The 21312-nt window shown below is 41.2% G+C and overlaps 1 protein-coding gene across 1 annotated transcript in view; it reads right to left on the bottom strand.

Annotated features, from left to right (window-relative positions):
* LOC149305342 (von Willebrand factor C domain-containing protein 2-like) overlaps nt 1-21312 on the bottom strand; it is a 150086-nt gene that overhangs the window by 78934 nt on the left and 49840 nt on the right. The gene's annotated exons all lie outside the window — the stretch shown is intronic.

Here is a 21312-nt window from a genome sequence, read left to right as displayed (position 1 = left end):
CACAGGACTCTGTCCTGGGCCCAGTGCTATTCAACATCTTCAGCAATTACTTGGATGACAGAATTGGGGGTATACTTATCAAATTTGCAGATGACACCAAATTAGGAGGAGTAGCTAATACCCCAGAGAACAGGATCAAACTTCAGAATGACCTTAATAGATTAGAAAGCTGAGCCAAAGCTAACAAAATGAATTTCAATACGGAGAAATGTAAGGTAATTAATAATAATTTGTTTTATTTATATACCGCTATTCCAAAGATCATAGCTGTGAACAGCAAGTAAGCTAATTAGCAAGTAAGCTAATTTGCCCCCAACAGTCTGGGTACTCATTTTAGCGACCTCGGAAGGATGCAAGCCTGAGTCGAGCTTGGGCCCTTTTGCTGGTCTTGAACCTTGTGGTTTTGAGTGAATGGCTGCAGTACAGGCATTTAACCACTGCGCCACCAGGTACTGCACTTAGGGCAGAAAAATGAAATGCACAGATATAGGATGGGGGACACCTGGATGAATGAGACAACATGTGAAAGGGATCTAGGAGTCCAAGTAGACCACAAATTGAACATGAGTCAACAGTGCGACGCGGCAGCTAAAAAGACCAATGCGATTTTAGGCTGCATCAATAGAAGCATAGTGTCTAGATCAAGAGAATAATAATAATAATAATAATAATTAATAATAATAATAATAATAATAATAATAATAATAATAATTTGTATACCGCCCTCTGGCAAACCAATCCGGGCGGTTAACAACAGTAAAATATAAAATATAACAATTAAGAGAAGTAATAGTGCCACTCTTTTCTGCTCTAGTAAGGCCCCACCTGGAATATTGTGTCCAGTTCTGGGCACCACAATTTAAAAAGGATATTGAGAAACTGGAGCGTGTCCAAAGGAGGGTAACTAAAATGGTGAAAGGTCTGGAAACCATGCCCTATGAGGAACGACTTAGGGAGCTGGGGATGTTTAGCTTGGAGAAGAGAAGGTTAAAAGGTGATATGATAGCCCTGTTTAAATACCTGAAGGGATGTCATATTGAGGAGAGAGCTAGCTTGTTTTCTGCTGCTCCAGAGACTAGAACGCGGAGCAATGGATACAAACTGCAGGAAAAGAGATTCCACCTCAACATTAGGAGGAACTTCTGGACAGTAAGGGCTGTTCGACAGTGGAACAAACTCCCTCAAACAGTGGTGGAGTCTCCTTCCTTGGAGGTTTTTAAACAAAGGCTGGAAGGCCATTTGTTGGGGATGCTTTGATTTAGATTTCCTGCATGGCAGGGGGTTGGACTGGATGGCCTTTGTGGTCTCTTCCAACTCTACAATTCTATTATTTTATGATTCGATGATTCTATGAAGGTGTTCCTTTAGATATCTAGGGCTCAAGTAGGGATAGAGAAGAAAAGCATTTGGTTCACACGATAACCTAATTTTACACTTGTAAATCAACATCTAACTACCCTTCAAAATTTTCACTTCTCCAAACATGCAATTTAGCTCTCCAATTAAAAAAAACACAAGCAAAACTACAGATATCAGAAAGATAAAGTTCAAAAAAGCATCCTATGAAAAAGATTGTTTGTAAAAATGTGCACATTGGGCAAAATTGTGTAGAAAATACATGTGTAAAATTAGTGTGTAAAAAAATCTATATAAATTTTCATGGAAATTTGTGAAAAAAATGTTTTTTAACAATTTTGGTTTCATCTGGACATCCAGATTTTTTAAAAGTAAGAAACTGAAAGAAACCAAAATTGACAGTTTCAGCCATCCTTGGGACCAAGCTGCTTGCAAATTTGAAGGCAAGCATGAACATATGATATTTGGGCTGGGCAGAAATTATTCAGCCAATATCATTCTTGTAGACCTGATAACCAGACAACATTTTAGAAGCCAAAATCTATGCCAGTTAAGGTTTCTTGGCTGTTTTCAAGGGCAGTCCTGTGTATAACACATTACAGTAATCCTGGGAAGAATGAATCACAATACCAGAATATGGATCACAGTAGTAGTTTGCATATTACAAATCAACAAAAGCTACTCGGAGGCACTGAGGCTACTTGAATCTCTTATGACAATGTTGGATCCAGATACACCCCCAAGTTACTCACTTGTTCCTTTGCAGGACTACAGTTCCCAGGTAATGATATACTAACTTCCCAGGCATCAATCAATACATAGTGCCTCCATCTTGTCAGGATTCAGTTTCATGTTATCACCCCTCATCCAGCCTATTACTGAACCAACACAGTCATGACTTTCTCTCATCAGCCTGCTTTTTTCATAACAATCACATTAGTGAATCTAACAGGAACATACCAGTTTGAAAACATGAAGTATCACATTTTTCTGTGCTGTGCTGCGAGTGTGTCGCTTTGGCAATCTATGGTCCTTTCCGCACCAACTCTGTAACCCTGCCTTCCTACTGATGAACGCTTTACTCAGTGCATGTGTGCCTTTCCATTTTTTTTATTCTTTCCACAATTATGGGAAAATGATTAAAAAATTTTTTATTGTTTAGCTGTAATTGTGCAATCACAACAAAATAAAATAATTTAAAAAAACCCGGAAAGGCAGGAATAAAGATATCCACAACCTGTTGGGCAATTGAGCAGGGGAGGCAGAGAGGAGGATGTTATGTTATTAAATTCATATCATTGCTGCCATGTCATTAGTGCAGCAGAAGGGACCTATCGCACCATGGGGACTAATGGAATAGCAGCAATATTGGGAGCAAAACCGAGCTCCTTCGGCACTGCTACTAACCCAATACGTTTTGTATAAGGATGTGGTTTCTCTTGGAGAAGAGATACAGAGGAAAACTTCTTTCCTGCCATTAAAATCTAATGGCCAAAACTAATATGGGAAATGGATTGACCGGTTTCCATGGCTGGTACTTTGTCGCTATTCATCAGCCTTGGGGAAACAACTCCCTCCCCAGTTTATATAAGCTGTGATTTGTACTCAGCTATAGTTACACGAGTCCCACTGAAATCAATGGTATTTAGGCAGAATGCCAAAGTACCTACACCCGTTTCTTTGGAGTGTAGCCTACACTGGCAAAGAGAAATGGAAGATAAAAGATAGAACAACCACGCCATGCCAGATTGCACTCAGGAGGATTAAAGGCATCATAAAGATCAATCTCTCAATTATTCCTAAGAAGGACTTCTAAAATACACACATCCATATATCCAGCTGACAGAAAACTGCAGCTCCAAGATGCAGTCCATCAAAATGAAGTCTGAGTTGAGAAGGGTATGTTACAGAGGCTACACTGTTTTGCAAGACAACAAAGCAAAACATTTGTTCTTAGAAAAGGAGTAGTCAGGATTTCAAATCTGTGATGTGCATCTCCAGGCTATGAGCAGATTCACCAGTGTACACCACAATAACATGCTTTTCCTGTCAGAAAGGGTTGCCAGGCTTTTGCCTGGCGACACAGAACAATACTGCATTGTGTTGAAGGTGTATGAAGCCAGTTCAAGTGAGAATTTGGAAATCCTATTTATACATAGGAAATTCTTGGATGTGATGCGAACACCCCAGTCTCATAAGGATGTGAAGGGAACTTCAGACAACTGATACAAGGTTGTGTGAATCTACTCTGAGAAACAAGTGATCAAAAACACCAATCATACAGTAAAAGGCAAGAGAATGGACTCAGAGTCATTTGTGGACTAACAATTAAAATTAATGGGAACTGGCCTCATAGACTCCAGACTAGATTCACTTATACTGATGGGAGTTAGGTTTGACTAATTTAAATCCTACTGATTTCAATAAGCTTACTCTGACTACATCTGTGTACAAGATATCAGTCTTCCTAAAGAAGAAGTGTGTTTGTTGGCATTGATAAAACTCAGAAACGCACAGGGTGTTGGTTTGGATGGCCAATTAATTAGAAGCAGTCATGTGTAAATGAGATGCTCAGTTCTTCCACTTTCAAGGTTAATTCCACTGGGTGAAAATTTAGGATTGTGTAGAAGCCTTAACTGAAAGGTGGAGGAAAATGAGGGAAGCACTGACAAAAGTGAAGAACAAAAGGAGAGAAAGGTATCCAACTTGTATATGAAAAGCCAGGTTTAGTTATGCTGGGTTTGCTATGTTTCTTTTTCTGGTACTCAGTATAAATCTCATCACTAAGAACTATATCCTGGACAGCTAAGACCTTGAGTGATTTGGAACACTAGGAATTGGCACAGCAAAAAAACCAGAGCTTGGAGAAGTTACTTTTTTATGACAACTTCCAGAATTTCTTGGCTAGGAAATATAGTCAAAAAAGTAACTGTTCCAAATTCTTCCCACTGGAATCAATCAAATGAGGATCGTAATCGATTTCCAGTGGGAACTAGGGGCATATATATTGAATCAGGATTTGGAGCTTATCATAGTGGGAACGACCCCTCAGTGACCAAGCAGCTAACTCTTTTGTTCAACCCATCAAGAGTTCCAATAGGAGAGCGTTGTGTTAATGGGTCAAAGTAGGTCTTGAATTAAGTCCTACTTATTAAATTAATTGAATTAAGGCTTGGATTAAGTCCAATAATCTTGTAAGGTAGGCCTTAAACTCTGACACTGACTGCCATAAAGCCACAATGTAAATTTAAGTTGTATCAAGGATGGGAACCCAAATGTTTCCACCTAAAATCCATCATGCTAAAGATCGTACTGGACTGTATTTTCTATGTGTGTTAGCTGATCCAAATAAGTTGGGCATTACAGTATGCACTGGGAAAAAGAGCATGGAGAGACACTTAGAACTTGGGAAAGTTTTGGACAATAGTTTCTATAATCCCCCACCCAGCTATGGGATCTGCAGTCCAAACAAGGAAATGTTTCCAAGCTCTGTCAGATAAGAAACAATGCAACGGAATGAATATTTGTAGTCTCTTCATGAAGTGTCACTGATGACCACAGTATGCATGTTTCCTGAACTATACAGAGTGCTTCTTCAACAGATCATTTTGGTTGCAATGAAACACATAAGGAGTTGAAATGGAAAACTGATCCCAGCTTGTCTTTACTATATTATTAATGTATCTTCCCATATATCTTCCCATAAAAGATACCTCCCCCTTTGTGTAATATTATCTATTTTAGGGTTGACAAATTTGAATCCAGTCATTTGTAAAAGCAACAAGAACACAGAATTTCAGCACCTCATTCTCAGTATGTATGCACTAGTCTGTCTTTATTTATTATGATCAAAGATGGCCCCAAGTCATGCTCTCTCAGCCTCAGAAGAAGACAATGGCAAAGAGCCTCTGAACAAATGCTGCCAAGAATCTCCCTCCGTAGAGGTCTTTAAACAGAGGCTGGATGGCCATCTGTCGGGTATACTTTGATTGAGATTTCCTGCATAGCAGGGGGTTGGACTGGATGGCCCTTGTGGTCTCTTCCAACTCTATGACTCTATGATTCTAAGAAAACCCTGTAATAGGTTTGGATTAGGGAAAAAAAGTCATCCAGGACACTGAATTTCAGATGGAAATTCCTCTCCCCCCTCCATGTGAGAAATGAAAGATTTTAATTTTCTCATAATTCACCTGCGGGGAGAACAGTAAATATATTTCCCATCTTTCTTCAGGGATGAGAAGAATTTTGACAGCTATTTCCATTCGTAGTGAACAGGCTGAGAGATGTTCTCTCTGCCGAGTAGTATAGGCTGGACATTGAGCACTCAACACTTGTAAAATGAGATGAAATAGTTGGATGTAATAGAAAATTATGGCTCAACCTGGTAAAGATCTGCTAAGTCTTGTTCTCTCTCTCTCTCTCTCTCTCTCTCTCTCTCTCTCTCTCTCTCTCTCTCTCTCTCTCTCTCTGCTTCTGCTAACTTTTTGATGTTCTGTTATGCTCCCATTGAATGGCCAGGGGTGGATGCAAGCAGTAAGCATCCAACTGTGTTCCTGCAGCTGAATGCATAAAGATAGTAGCATTTTCCAGAACCTGGGCTGGCATCCTGTTAGGGACATATACACATATAGATTTCCCTGTGTGACTGTCTTTTCAGTGAGTGCTGTGGGGGGGTTGGTATTCCCTTTGTATCTTCACAGTGCCCCAGGCCTTCTTCCCTGAGTTACTGAAAAGCCTTTGAAACCCTATGCATCCAATGTTTTGTGGCAAGCAGGCAGGATCACAAAAGCATCATGGGCAGATGTGAAATGATGTCATCAGCACTGAGATCTGTCAGGGTCCTCTGTGGACCTCAGTGTTCTGTAATCTGTTTGTGTCTAGCTATGTGACAGAATCAGATGCTTCTGTGATCCTGCCCACTCCCCACACAGCAGGGAATGGTCACGAAGGGTGGCTTCAGAGGCTGCCAAATAAATCAGTAAATGGCTCAGCCTAGCATATATATGCATGTGGATCTATTATGCTACACTGATTTGTAGAGGATTACAGTCTTGCTTCTTCATGTGTCTGGCTGCAGAAACACAGTTGGATATTGCCTGACTACCTATTCCCCTGTGCCAGCCACTAAATAGTTGTGTGTGGGTGTGTGCCCTTGTGGCAGGGATATAAATGTGTGGCACTGGCAGGGGTTGTTATTGTTGAAAGTGCTAGATACTTTCATTTACAGCTAACACAAAAAGACATACTTTGGCCCGGTACATACCTCCCCAAAAGTTCAGGCTGGATACGTCCAGTTTTCCTGCAGATGGACACTGCAGCAGCCAAACTGCGCAGCGTCCCTCTGCCCCAAAAAGAACCCGGAAAAACTGGGTTCTTCTTTGGATGCCATGCACACGTCATGAGTGTGCCACTGGCGCACTCATGATGTAAGCAATGCGCAGTGACGTCTATACGCTATGCATCATTTATGTCATGATGGTGGCCCCTGTATGGATGGGAGGTCACCATTATGCCAGGGCCCACAAGTCCTAGGGTTCTGGAGCGTGTGGTTGATGCGCACTCTGGAACCCTAGAATTGGCAGGAAGCGCCATCCTCTGGCTCTGTCCCAAGCCACAGATGTAATTTGATATTACACCAGGATATGCCACCAACAGGATTCCAGGCCATGTTTTTGTACAAACTTTTCTTTTCTAATGAAAAAGCCCAAAGGCCCCCAAGAGAGAAAAAAATAATTTAAAAATGTGCCAAATTTCTTGTAATCTGTTCCAGTGGGGAGAAAACGTATGGCATTCTTTGCTCTTGCAGATAAAAACAAACAAAAGTAAAGATTTACATGCCTAATATCTGTGAATGTAAATATCTATGAAGTAAATGAAAAAGCTGCAGATAAAGCAAGTAGCAATCGGTTCATGAGAAACTTCTGATGTCTTGTAATTTGGGAAGAGCTGCATGGATTTCATTGGCTCAACATTGTAGTCAGCTTGGAAAGTAATGCTGAATGAGCCAATAATTTTTCCTGGAACCTAAATAACTCACAGGCTCTTCCCTTGCCCCTCTGGCCTTCTCTAAGGAGGACTTGATTCTGTATGCATGGTTGTGCATTTATGTTATGAGCTTATCACATGAACTTTTAAATTGGCTCCAGCCTCCTGGGCTGGAGCTGAGACACGGGATGGAGGCAAGGATCGCTGCATGCTAAATCGCCACCTAATCACCGGTTGCCATCAGCCCGGGTCCCAGCCGCGTTCCACCAACATTTTTTTGAAGCCAGAAAACTCCCAACTTCTAAAAAGTGCTGGCAGAGTGCAGCTGGAACCTGACTTGGACCCAGGCTGATGCCAGTCAATGATTAAGCAGTGATTTAGCATGTGATAATCCATCCAACGTCCTGGCTCCAGCCCGGGAGTCTGGAGCCAGTTTTAAAGTTCATACCATAAGCTCCTGCTTCTGTCTGTTAAGGATGGAATGACTATCCAAATGTTCGTGGGGGAGGACTGAGTAAGGGGCTTTTCAAGGATCCAAATATTGCAATGGGAGAATCTTCATGAAACCTTTTCCTCATTTCTCCATGCCCAGTCCTTGAATAGATTCACCTGGCAGTGTCATGCAATGAGCAGGCATGGGAGAGACAAGAAAGGCTGTCTCTAGGGCTATTAGCCTGGACACTCCAGCCATCTTGGAAAAGCCAAGCCTCATTTTAAACTGCAGAACTGAAAAATTCCTCCCCATGAGCAAGGCAATGGGTTTATTGATGAACAGTAACCAGTGTTTAACTGTCATGGCTACCTCTGCTGAATGGAGAGCCTGCCAAATAGGCTTGGACATTGTGAGGTAAATAGCTATTCTGATTGGCTTCTTGTTGGTATAAGAAACCAATTTTTCCTATTGTTCAGACCACTTAAGAACCATTATCAGAACCTGATAATGCCATTTTGCAAGCTCTGGCCTTTTGTAAACACATGCTGAGGTTCTAGAAGCATTCTCTTAAATCTTAGGAGACCACCTCTGAAGTTAGAAAGACCTTAGAAACAGAGACACAGAGAGAGATTTGACCTGCCCTGTGTTTGACGTGCCTTATTTATTTACCTGTGTCTCCCTAGCCTTTCCCAGTCTCCAGTCATCTTCTCCATGTTTGAGAGTAAGAAAATCTCCCACTGGGTTTCTAGGGCCCAGTGAGTAATGGAACCCTGATTACAAAGCCATAATCCAATGTTCCAACCACTACATTACACTGGCTCTTCAAATATCTTCTCAGAGGGAAGTAATACAGTTATCTGCAGTTTCTAAAGCAAAGCAGTTTCTTTTCTTTTCTTTTTTTATATTGTAAAAAAGATGCAGTTACTTTTCTAAAGCAATGTAGTAGAGGTGACAGCACTGCCTATTTTTATATTGTAAAGGTGTGCTATTTGATGGATAAGTGAACAGTGTACATGGTGCCACAGAGGGGTGGGAATGTGAAGAGACAAGATAGAGTAGCAACAAAATATAATTGCATAGGTTTTAGACAGCATACATTAAGAACAAATTTCCCTGATCTGGCACTTAACAGATGTTCTGGAGTACAAGTCCCACCATTCCTAAATAGTGGGACCCATGTTCACGTGGAAAGAGTTAGGCTGGGGAAGGCAACTTAAATTCCTTGAAGAACACAACTGAAGAGCCAAAATCTTCATTGTGGGCAATAATGCCAATCAAAGTATTATATACTATTTTTTCTGTCATCTTCTACATTAACATAAGTGATTAGCATATGGTCATGATCTTGCATTAGGGATGCAGAGTGTAATGTTCTATATATGCAGTTCCCTACCTCCTGCAGCAGCTGCCAAGGCCCACAGAGGGCTCCTGTGGCCATTTAGTAAATGGGGGCAAAGGAGATGAATTTCAGCATCCTTTCTCCAGCTGGAAAACTGCAGCTGGAATTAGCTGTAGTCCTCTTTGCTTGCTGAAGAGGCCTTTATGCATTGTCCAAGACATACACACATGTAACCCTGCCATACATATGCATGTATCGCCAACAATATTCCAGTCATTGTGTCAAAACATGTCTCCTATCCAACATTAACATAAATGGACTATTTTTTTTAAGCCACCAATAGTAAGTCACATGTGCTAAGCTTTTTCTATTTGCTTGATCCCCTTCCCCATTGTCATTTCCTCCTCATTTTGTGTCATGTCTGTTTTAAACTGTAAGCCTGTGGGCAGGGAACTGTCTAATTAACAATAAGTAAGCAGTTCTGAGAGCTTTTGGGGCAGAAGAGCGGGATATAAATACACCAAATAAATAAATAAAATTAATATTAACCTTCCAATCTTGGGTCAATATTTGACCCCATAGACCTAGAGGGTATTCTTGTAGCCCAGCACATAAATAGCACTGCTGATCTAGGCTGGTAGGTAGCCAGCTGGCATTAGCCATTAGCCTACTGACGATCTAATTTCTGTTTCTGGTAGTGCAAAAAATCTCCATTGCCACAGTGCTGACTGAGCCATTTGTCAGCCCTCTGCCCCATCTTCTGAACATCAGGGCTCACAGGCTTGCTTGCAGATGTGAGTCATGGGGCACTTAAAGGTGGCTGTTTCCCTTCCATCAAAGTGCACTGAGTCGAGAGGCTTTCCTCGCTAAGTTTAAGTGAACCCCATGGGCAGAAGGGACAGCACAGTCGGTGGGGGTTGTGAGCTTGAGTTTAACAGCAAGAGGCACGTTTTAGATCATGAGAAGGAGGGAGTTAACCACACTTGACAGACTTTTGTTTTCAAAAGTCATGATGACTAGAAATAACAACTTGGGGCAACGATTTTGTATTCTGCCAGTGCCGGGAAACTTGAAATTAAGTGACCTTTCCTCTTCAGACAGAAATGTTGCACATTACCTAGAGCCATCATCCTTAACATTTACAGTGACAAATTAGAAGAGGAGGTTGGAGAGAGAAGGCACATCTCTCCCTGCTCTCAGATGCAAGCTGCTCTGTAGATTCTGCCTACTGGACTGAAGATTCGGTGAAGCAAGCAAGTATGGCAGGCAGGAGGGCTGCAGACATTTCCCAAGCAGACAGTTGGTTTCATCTGACCAATTAGGTGAAATCCAAGGGCTAATTCACAGCACAGGATGGCTAACCAAGTGATCAAGTGATCTTATGGGAGACTTATCTGTGCAGTAGGATGCATATTTCCCTGCAGACCTCTATTTTGCACTTTGTGAAGGATAGTAAAGACCAGGTGTTGGGAGGGCCAGAGCCAGATGGGCTCTCCCTCTTACAGTGCTGGACGAATATATGGATGTAACCCAAGGAACAGGTCTCCTGTCCATAAAGAAAAGACCTAGGGCTGCATCTACACTGCTCTGCCTGCTCTTTCTCTTACAGTACTGGAAGAATATATGTGTCTAACCCAAGGAACAGGCCTTTTGTACATAGAGAAAGAATCACACCATCAAATTACTGCAGTTTGACACCACTTTAACTGCCATGGCTTCATGCCATAGAATTCTGGAATTTGTAGTTTTGTGGGCTATTTAGCCTTCTTTGTCGGAGAGCTCTGGTACCACAACAAATTACAAATCCCAGAATTCCCAAGGATGGAGCCATGGCTGTTAAAGCAGTGTCAAACTGCTTTAATTCTGCAGTGTGGCAGCAGCCTATGTCTCAAAAGACTCTCCCAGTTCCGGCATTCACTCCAATGAATCCCAACAATCTTTCAACAGTGTCAGCTATTGTCTCCAATAAGTAGACCATGTTATTTCTATGCACACAAATGCACACACACAAACACACACTCCCCTCTAACTGAAGCTCTCTCATCATACCTGGTTTTTCCAGCCTTTAGTAACCTCAATCCATTTACAGGTGGCCCTCCACATTTGTGACTTTGACTTTTGTAGATTTATTTGTTGTTTTGATTAATATGTTTTCTCTAGGAATCTCTAGGTCCTCCAGCACAACTCTGCCAAAAGTTGACCATAGAATTGTACTGGAGAACCTAGAAATTCCTAGAGAAAACACTTCTCGAGGCATTTGTAGGTGCTCCAGCATTATTCTATGATCAGCTTTTGGCAGATGTTGACCATAGAATTGCACTGGAGGATCTGGAAATTCCTAGAGAGGTGTTCTCTTGGGTAAGAAGAATAATGTTTTTTTATTTGCAGTTTTTCTATATTTGTGGGGGTCCTTCATCCCTAAACTGAGCGAACATGGAGGCCCCCTGTATATTGTCCACTTTACAAACTTAACAATTTTCTTCCTGAACAGCTTTAAGGGGTATGATATTCCTTTCCTAACCATGTAAAACAATGAAGCAAAGTGTCCATACTTCACAATGGAAACAAAATAGGACACTCTCTATTGAAAAGGAGTATGTAACAATTATGTGAAAAACCCAGGAACACAAGATAAAGTTTGCTGTTAGTTTCTTCCTCTAATACTGCTAAGCAATGTTTTAATTGTTGGAACTGAGAAACATGAGTTTTTTGAAGCAAACTAAGAATAAAGGCCAACTTGTCACCACAACATTTATCCTTTTCTACAAAATACTAAAAATAAATATAGGGGCTGCCTCCAGCCACCCCTTTTATAGCCAGATTGGGGCCACAGCACCCGCACACTGCAGCCCCGATCTGGCCTTTGCAGGGTGCAAAAAGGAGCTCCACCACAGCTTTATGGTGCTCCTTCAGCACTGTGTCATGCAGCCTCAGAGGAGCACAGTGACACCGTGCACCATGAGTGTGGTGCGCGGTGTCATGCTGCCCTGCGGTGGAGCCAGGGCGTGCGTTGTTTAGACACTGTGCCCTGACTCCATCCCCAATCCAGTCCAAACTGCCGGTCTGCGCAGTCCCATAGTTCAGTGTTGGTTGGTTCTGTTTAGTACTTCAGAAAAGCACTTGTAAAATGTAATTGTCTACCTTTATAGTTATAGCTCTCCACAGTATTTATTGTAAAAACCCACAGTTGTTTTTTATAAAAGCATACTCAACTTCCCCCTTTTCAAAACTGAATAAATAAAAAACCCACACATACTCATGTCTAAATATCTCAATGAAGTCAGTTTTTACACCCTCCCCCATCTGTGTTCTGTGTTCTCCCATATACGCTCGACGTCAACTTGCCAGAACTAGGAAAAATTACATTGAACTTTATCGCATTGGCTCCTTCCGTTCCGTTCTGAGCACGGAACGGAAGAAGCAGGGACGAGTGCGGAATGAGTGGGGGACGGATTTTACCGCACACAACCATCCCTCATTCGTTCCGTTCCCCCTCTCTTCCGTTCTTAATCTGTTCCAGAGGGGGAAATTTTTGAGAACTGTTCTGAACAGTTCTCAAAAAGTGTTCCCTTTGGAACGGAATGGGCAGGGAAGAGAGGGGGAACGGAATGAGTGAGGGACGGGTGTGTGCGGTAAAATCCGTCCCCCACTCGTTTCCGTTTCCTGCCGGGCCGGGCCGAGAACCCGGTGCAATAAAGTTCTTTGTGTAACACCCCCTTCTAGCAACTGTAGTCTAAAAAGTAATTTTTCCAAGCTCTGTCAGCTTGGTAATTATGACCAAGATTCTAGAGCAACTAACTAAAATAATCTTCTGGCCCACCCTAATCCTAACTTTATGGTTAACATCTACTGCCAGCAACGTCTCTGTGTGTGTGTTCTCCTGTGGATCAGGATGCATTGGGTGGCTATTTCAGGCCCCCTCTCATGAGCTATCTCCAGTGCGACAGTTAGAAACAAGATCCTTGTCACAATTCCTCCTTGCACTTGAGATCATGGCTGCTGCCCAGTAAGTCAGGATTGGGAGACTTTTACAGTCTTTACATAACAGTCAGTGCTCCATATCCATGATTTTTTTTTATTCACAATTCAAGCATCCACAACTTGAAAATAATCTATCTATCTATCTATCTATCTATCTATCTATCTATCTATCTCCCATAAAGCAAATTTGATCTTGCCATTTTATATAAGGGTCATCATTTAACTATTCATTGTATTTAACGGAACTTGAACATCCATCAATTTTGGTATCCATGGTGGTCCTGGGACCAAACTCCAGGAGATAGCAAGGGCTCACTGTGTTCCCTACACTATTGAATAAATAGGGATTGTGAATAAAAATCATTTACAGATCTGTAACTCTGGGGTATACATTTTAACTGTGATCATGAATCCCAGCCAACAAGTGATAGGAGAGTGATGAAGAAGCCCAAACAAACAAATGAAAGGCAGGTCTGCAAAACATGTGGGAAGAATAAGTAGGATTCACTTCCCTTTCCAAAACAAAATGCTATCCTCTCTTCATCTGGCATCCAAGGCTGCAGGGCTGAAATTAAAGCTAACCCTGGCTCAGGTGTGCCAGGATAGCTGAAGTTACCACAGGACAAACACGAGTGTGTGAATTAGATACCAGTTTCTGGAGGATGGCAAGAGGTGGAGCACTGCAAGCTTTTCATGCAACCCTTAGGCCAGGCATGTTAGACTCAACAGCTTCATGCATTAACCTTAATGCTGCACAGTTTTATGCTCTTGGCAATTCATAATTAAGAAAGGCATAACAATCAATCTAAGCATATTGCAAAGAAATTATTGGCCACTTAACTGCCACAACAGTTTTCCAAGCAGGCTGGCCAACTTGCTTAGTGCAGAAAGCATAGCAAAATGGTGCAGAGATCTTTTTTTAGCCGTAAAATTATTGTGGTTACTTTTTATTCATCTTTCTCATCAGAATGTACATCGCATTTGGGGATATTTGTTGATCATATATTCTTGTTAGATAGACTGATTATGGCATAAGCAACATGTTGCTTATTCAGCCCTGCCATAAATGTATTATCAGTGTCAAAGTCCTGGCAGCACAGTGCTTAAATGCCAGTGCTGCAACCACAACATTGTGAGTTTGAACTCACAGGAATTCAGGTTGACTCAGCCGTCCATTCTTTCATAGGTTGGTAAAATGAAAACCCAGCTTGTTGGAGCCAATTGGCTTACAGACTGTAAACCACTTAGAGAGTGCTAAGTTCACGAGTAAGTGATATACAAATATAAAGTGCTATTGCTATCTCAGCTCTACAAACACTAAGATTAAAGTGTCTCTGAACATATTCAGATTGTATTTCCTTACCACCAACCTATTTTGTACATCTGTTGAAATACAGGGCCTATAAGTCAGAAGTGACAAACTGAATAGAGATGTATGATACCCCTAGAGCCGAAAGTGAACAACCTTTTAAGTTTTACATGTTATTGTCAAAAGACATCTTTCTAAAAGTTAGCTGTTGACTGCTCCTTCAAAATTTCATTTATTTGCTAGACTAAATCAACTGATCAACCAGGACATCTACAGCTAGACCTAAAGTTTCCAGACTCTTTGCTGGTCTTAAAAAGAGTCCTGCTGCTCAGTCATATACAGTCTGCAAACTGCTATCAACCTACTTGGCAGTTAGTTAGCTCAGCAGGAGGGACTCCTACTCTAGGAAAGAACAAAAAGGACAGAATAAGGACAATGGAGGAGGTGTTGCAGTCACTCATAGGTCTGTTGTGCTTTAACAGACAGCTTCATTTGTTAAGCAAAAGGAATAAACAGAAGACACACAGGGGAGTAGCCAACCTCCTCGAAGAGATTTCTCTATCTCCCAAAATAGCATCGATATTGCAGATGAGCGTTCTTGATATAAAGATATTATCGCTTCTCCCTTCAATTCTGATTTGTTTTCTCTGGTTTTGAGATTAGCATACACCTTACATTTTAACACTTAATTTTACTGGTTTTCTTCTCTATATACCCTTTCTTTAGATTAATTAATTTTCTCTCTGTTTGTGCACCCAAGCTCCAGAAAGTCATATGGAAAAACCTTGTACCTTGCAACAAACTGGCATTGGGAGATGTTTACCAGGAGCCCTGGTGACACAGTGGTTAAATGCCAGTACTGCAGCCAAAATATTGTGAGTTTGATTCTGCAGGGCTGCAGGTTGATTCAGCCTTCCATGCTTTTGTAAGTTAGTAAAATGAGTACCCAGCTTGTTGGGGACAATTGGCTTACAGATTGTAAATGACTTAGAGAGCGCTGAGTTCACTATTAAGTGGTATAGACATGTAAGCGTTATTGCTATTGCTTTGTTATGGAGTTTTTGCACAATAATATTCCATTCACATTAACAATACAGTACATATATACATATATATATATCTACTCAGAAGTAAGCCCCAGTGAGTTCAATGGTATTTATTCCTAAGTAAATGCATACAGATTTGTAGCCTTAAGCCCCATACAGGCAGGCCAAAATAAAGTTACTTCGGGTCACTTTGGAGGTATGCTATTTAAATGATGCATGTGTCCTAAGAGGCCAGAAGCTGCGCCAAAGCCACGGTCCAGTCCTAAGGATTGGAGCACAACTTTGGCGCAGCTTTTGGCCTCTTAAGATGTCTGTGTCATTTAAACAGCATACCTCCAAAATGACCCAAAGCAGCTTTATTTTGGCCTGTCTGTATGGGGCCTAAGTGAGACATTCTAAAAGGCATGGATTTCTCTGTGACAATTATGTTCTTTCCAACTATATCTTTAACTAATTTTATTCCATTTATTTTCCACAGCTAAAAGTATTGTGCTGTATTTTTCTTCTTCCAACTTTGTTTTTGTCCTAACAAAAAACATGTGAAGCAGATTATGCTGAAAGGCTATAATTTGCTCAAGGTAAGTGTTATGGGGAAAATGGAATTTAACCTGATTTATAATATGCATTGGGCATAGGGTAGGGATGGAATGGAAATTTAATAATTTCCTGACTGCAGTTCCCAACCCCTGAATAAATTTTTGGAGAAGTAAAACAGGACATCAAAATCGCCTTCAGATTGCATCAGTTCTTTTTGTTGTTGTTGTTGTTCCTGGCACAAAATAAACTGCAGTTTTTGAAAACATCCTTGACAGCTTTGCATTCAAAACCTGCATTCACTGTCTTTTTTTACTACCCACAGAAAATTGAAGAGTTTCCTATGAGGTGAGGGGGACCTTTTTCAGTATATACTTGGGAAAAGTGAAGAAAATGCAAAACTAAATTGTACACTATACTCCTATAGAAAAGTGGCTGCAGCCTTTGCCAGTATGAAAGTTGCACAACCAGAATGTTATGCAGCAGGAAAAGAAGCCCAGGCTGGTTGAAGCCACAGACACACATGGTTTTCCTGTGCAATATTGCTGGATTCTTCCCAACATTTTTGTTGTGCAACATTTTATGTTCTATAACTTTGTTATTTTTATATAGAAAGCAGAAATGTTGCACAACAAAAATGTAATACAAAAGAAATGTTGTGCAAAATCAGCAATGTAGCACAACAAAACCACAGGCCATGTACATTACTGTTTTTTAAACATGTAAAACAGCAATGTTGTGCAAGAAAAAAATTTCACAACAAAAATGTTATGCAAAATCCATCAGGGTTGCACAAGAAATACCAATATTGTGTAACAGTGATGTTTTCTGTGCAAAATTTCTGTTGTGCTATACTTTTGTTCTGCAGCATTGCTATTTACTGTACAAAAACCCAACAATCTTGCAGAAAAAAACACCTGAAGACAGTCCTTTCCGTGCCAAAAGTTACACAGCTCTCAGGAGAACCTGCACACCTTCTGTGCAGTTTTCTGAGCAAGCTTCACAGCCTTTCTAGAAAAGATGCATAGTTTCTGTCATTATTGGAGGGGGGGATCACAAATGTTGCAAAAACACAAAACTGTTCTGTTGTTCTCGATGTCTGTCAGGGCTTGGAAAAATAAAGATTTACCAGCCCTAGCAAAGGGTGAGCTCATAGTCCTTCCCCTTGCCCTAACCTAAACCTTTGGTGGGAGTTTATCAGACAAGGGAAATTGGAAGTATAATCCAATGGCAATCCGAATGCAATCATGGGGTTCAACGTTATTGTGTGATAGATTACTACATGCAATTTTGGGCAATGGGAAGTCAGTCTGAACGCAATCATGGGGTTTCACGTTATTGCGTGATAGACTACCACACGCAATTTCGGGCAATGGCAAGATATTTTCGGGCAATGAGAAGTCAGTTCGAATGCAATTTGAATTCATGTAAATGCATTCTGGTCCCACTTTCTTTTCATTCGAATTTAAGAGAAATTCCTTCCATGTGATAAACTCTGTATAGCCCTGTAAGATCAGGGAAGCAATGTAAATCCTTCAGATGTATAGAATCATAGAGATGTCAGAGATCTCAAGGGCCATCAAATCCACCCCCCTTCAATGTTGTTGACAATTCACTGGTGCTGAGTCTTTACTCCCAGAAGCCCCAGCTAGCATGCCCAGTGGTAAGGGATTGAGGGATTGTGGGAGTTGTAGTCCAATGATAATTGGAGGCCAAAGTAATTTAGCTAGCAAGATCCCTGTCCTGGTTCAAACTACAGTCCCACACCTGGCGGGGGGGGGGGGCAGATTACAGAGCACACATATTGAGCCTGAGCTTCAGCATCCTCATGTAGAAGAGGGTTATCCAAAGAGTGGTGCAAAGACTGCACTGTTCCTTCACTGCCAGGACTGGAGAGGAACCTCCTTCAGTTGTGCCCTCTCAGTCAAGCTTCAGTGCTGTGCAGTTTCCCTGCAGCCTTGAAAGACAGCCTTTGGGTGCCTTCCCACTGCTTTGCCTGTGTTGTGATTAACATTCAGAATTCAGATGAAAGGCAGAGAGAAGCTGTCAGCTTTTGTCAGATTTGCTCAGAAGATTTTTTCCCTTGTGAAACAGGCACATTGTGAAATAAAACATCAAAACTCACAAATGCCCTCGCTGCTAGAAATGATAGCTGTGGTGCACTCCTTGATGAGCATGACATTATGCGCTCCATGGACACAGTCCTCATTCATTTGTTGTGGGGGAATCTGGAGCCAGACAGCATCATTTCTGGAGCAGGAAATCTGTATTTTTTTCCCCAGCCAAAATTTACAACGTCTTGTTGTAGTAGAAATGTGCCTCCAGCCAGGTGAGTGATTGTGACAAGCGAGTGCAGGTCGGATAGTGGTTATGCTAGTGTGTCATGACAACACTTCAGCAAGGGATACAAGTCCTCTGTCTCACCTATAGTGTCTTCTTTTTTTTTTAACTTTATAAAAATTGTTTTGGCAACACTCCCAAACACATGTACTATCGAGCAAATCCCACTGAACAAAGTGGGATTTATTTTGAGTGCAATAGGATTGTGTTGTTCCTGCTTAAAGCCCTAAAGCACAATGTTCTTTTGGAGATGTTTAAACAAAGAAAAAGAGAAGCAAATGAGGATGATTAAAAGCTACTTTCACCCCTTCTTGCTAGCTCATATGTTTTCTCACTCCTCTAGAGCTAAAGTGCATCGTTCACAATGCTCAAGAAGAAAACTCACTGCTTTCTGCACATTGGCCACACAACTCAAACATGTTTCGGTTTTGTAGGAGGAAGCACAGTATTCCTGGTACAAAAGCAAAGGTTGTTCCATAACATCTCAAACCCACAAACAGGCAATATGTTTATTAGGAGCAACTACAATACCATCACAGTGTGCCAAGCTTTTGAGTTCTCCAGAACTCTCCATTAGGGCAAGGATTAATAAAAATTTGATGGGACGAGAGATGAAGCATGAAGATCCCAAAATCTGGCTGAATGCTTCATGCCATGAGACCTGCCCTTAACTCATTCCCAAGACAGACAGTGCAGTCTTGATGTGTTACAGGTAGGTGTGCAGGTATCCTATGACATACCAATGCCTGGCAATAGGATGAAGATAAAATCGTGGGTCCCCATCTCTAAAAATAAACCTGATAGCAGCTGAAAGATCTGTCTGTCACAGGTCTCAAGCATAGCTAGTAGGAGCTAATGCAACTCCATGAATGAGTTGCTTTAGCCCCACAGGCTTAACATCATTTTTAGGGATACACATTTTTCATCCTCACATGCAAGGACAAAAAGTCTGTGCAGTTTTCTCTTCGCTGAAGATTTCTGCATAGTTCTCAAGAGGCATTTGGACTTTACCAAGTCTTTTGGGAATTTCACTATGCAGAAATACATGCGGTTTGTGTGTGTATGTGTGTGTGTTAAGCCCACTTTTTGTGTGCTGGGAGCAGGATTTGTATAACTTTTTTTTTAAATGTCTATTTCTGCATGGAATAATTCCCAAAGGAACTTCACAATGTGTGATGAATCTCAACACCGCACTATTCTTCTTGGCAGGGGTTTCCTGAGTGTCAGGAACACTGTTCTTTTGCCTGGAAACAAATAATTATGGATATTCTTCTCCTCTCTGAGCCATCACTCAAGAAAGGAAGGAGAAAAAGAGCTGGTGTTCTGTTGGGTAGCTGAGTAATACTAATGGTCTCTTATCACTTTCTGCACAATATATTTGACTGATATATGTGCATAGCTGATTTAACAAGGGGACTGAGAATTATTTTTTTCCGTATGTGTGTGTGTGTGTGTGTGTGTGTGTGTGTGTGGTATTGCTTATTTTTGCATAGTTGCCACAGGCCACTGCCCTTCAAGCTGCAATTATATGTTCGCCATTTGCTGTGGATGTTCTGTTGCTCAAGCTGTTTGCAGAGAAGGAATGTCGGAGCATCCAGCCCTTTGTTGGATAAAAGGGATATTCAGACTATCTGAATACAAAGTTTGCAAGCCAGACCTCTCCAGTTTTCTCTTTGGATTCAAAGAGAGTAATGATTGCATTATTTATGCCCTCAGCTCTCATGGGTAATTACTATAGCATTCTGTATAATTGCCATTCCAAGTAAAGACATTTTTGTTCACTTTAAGTCTTGGAAAGTGTATTCCCACTATATAGGACTCACATGGGCAGAGGTTACACTGCTGGTAGGAAGATTGGTTCTTCAAATAGACAGGTCCAAGGAATCTGCATATCTTTTAATGAATCATTGTTGAAGTTATTTCTTGGAACTCCTCTCCTAGATCTGCAAACCTTGTTCTTATAAAAAAACATGATATCATATAACATCCAACATTGGGGAGGAGGCAATGGTAAGGACCAGTGTTTATGTAAAAGCAGAAGGTTGTGCTTCGATCAATTCTATTTATGCATGTGGATAATGTAGGTAAGAAATCAGAGATTCATAATGCTAGGAAGATTAGATATTAATTAGGACCTAGGGACATCCAACCTACTACTGTCTCAGTTTAAGGAAGGATCGTAGACCTAAAGCATCTCCAGCAGACACTAGTAATGCTCTAGATGTAATTCATATTGAGAATATAAGTACTGTGATGTGTAAGTATAGGTAGATTTCCCAAGCAGAGATGGAGCTGGATTTCATAGTTCACAATAGCCCAAAAGAACAGAATAAGAGCAAGGTTCAAATATTTCCATGGCCTTCAGCTTGACAAATGATCACATATTGCCTGCAACACCCACAAACTCACTGCAGCTTCACTCAACCTGGGCAAGTCACAGTTGTCTGAGAGCCACCCGCAATATTTCTCTCCTATAATGTCTAGTGAGGCAAAATATGTAATATAGTTTTTCTTAGAAAGCAGCCTTAGTTTGCTGAATGACGCTGTACCACAAATTGTATTCCTTGGCTTGAAATATGACACTGCTTAGCAACTGACACTTTGTCCTGCTATGACCACACCATGGTTGTGGAGGAGAGAAGGTAGTTTCCTTAATATATCTGGTGCATATAAAGGAGAGCTTAGGAAAAGAGGTTGGGCCCCATTAAGCTCCTGCTAATGTCACTGGGGTTATGACAGGGCAGTACGTCATAAATGGGATTAAAATAAATAGAAGTGTTGTTTTTTTGCTGCAGGAAAACACCTCAGTTTCTTGTGTAGCCACATCAAGGCTAATATGTTTTATTTGGTAAGTGTTTTATGGATTCCAGCCCACTTTTCTCCAGTTGCGAAGCGAGCCAGGGTATGTTCCATAACTCTTCCCAAACAAGAATTAAAATTACCTCAAAGATGGAAACTTTAGGCACAGAATATGATAAAAATATGGTAA

Source organism: Sceloporus occidentalis, unplaced genomic scaffold (assembly GCF_023333645.1).
Source record: "Sceloporus occidentalis isolate IW3139 unplaced genomic scaffold, rSceOcc1.0.p SCAF_12, whole genome shotgun sequence".
NCBI classification, from domain to species: Eukaryota; Metazoa; Chordata; class Lepidosauria; order Squamata; family Phrynosomatidae; genus Sceloporus; species Sceloporus occidentalis.
The sequence above is the reverse complement of the archived record's forward strand: the minus strand, read 5'-3'. Positions and strand labels throughout refer to the sequence as shown.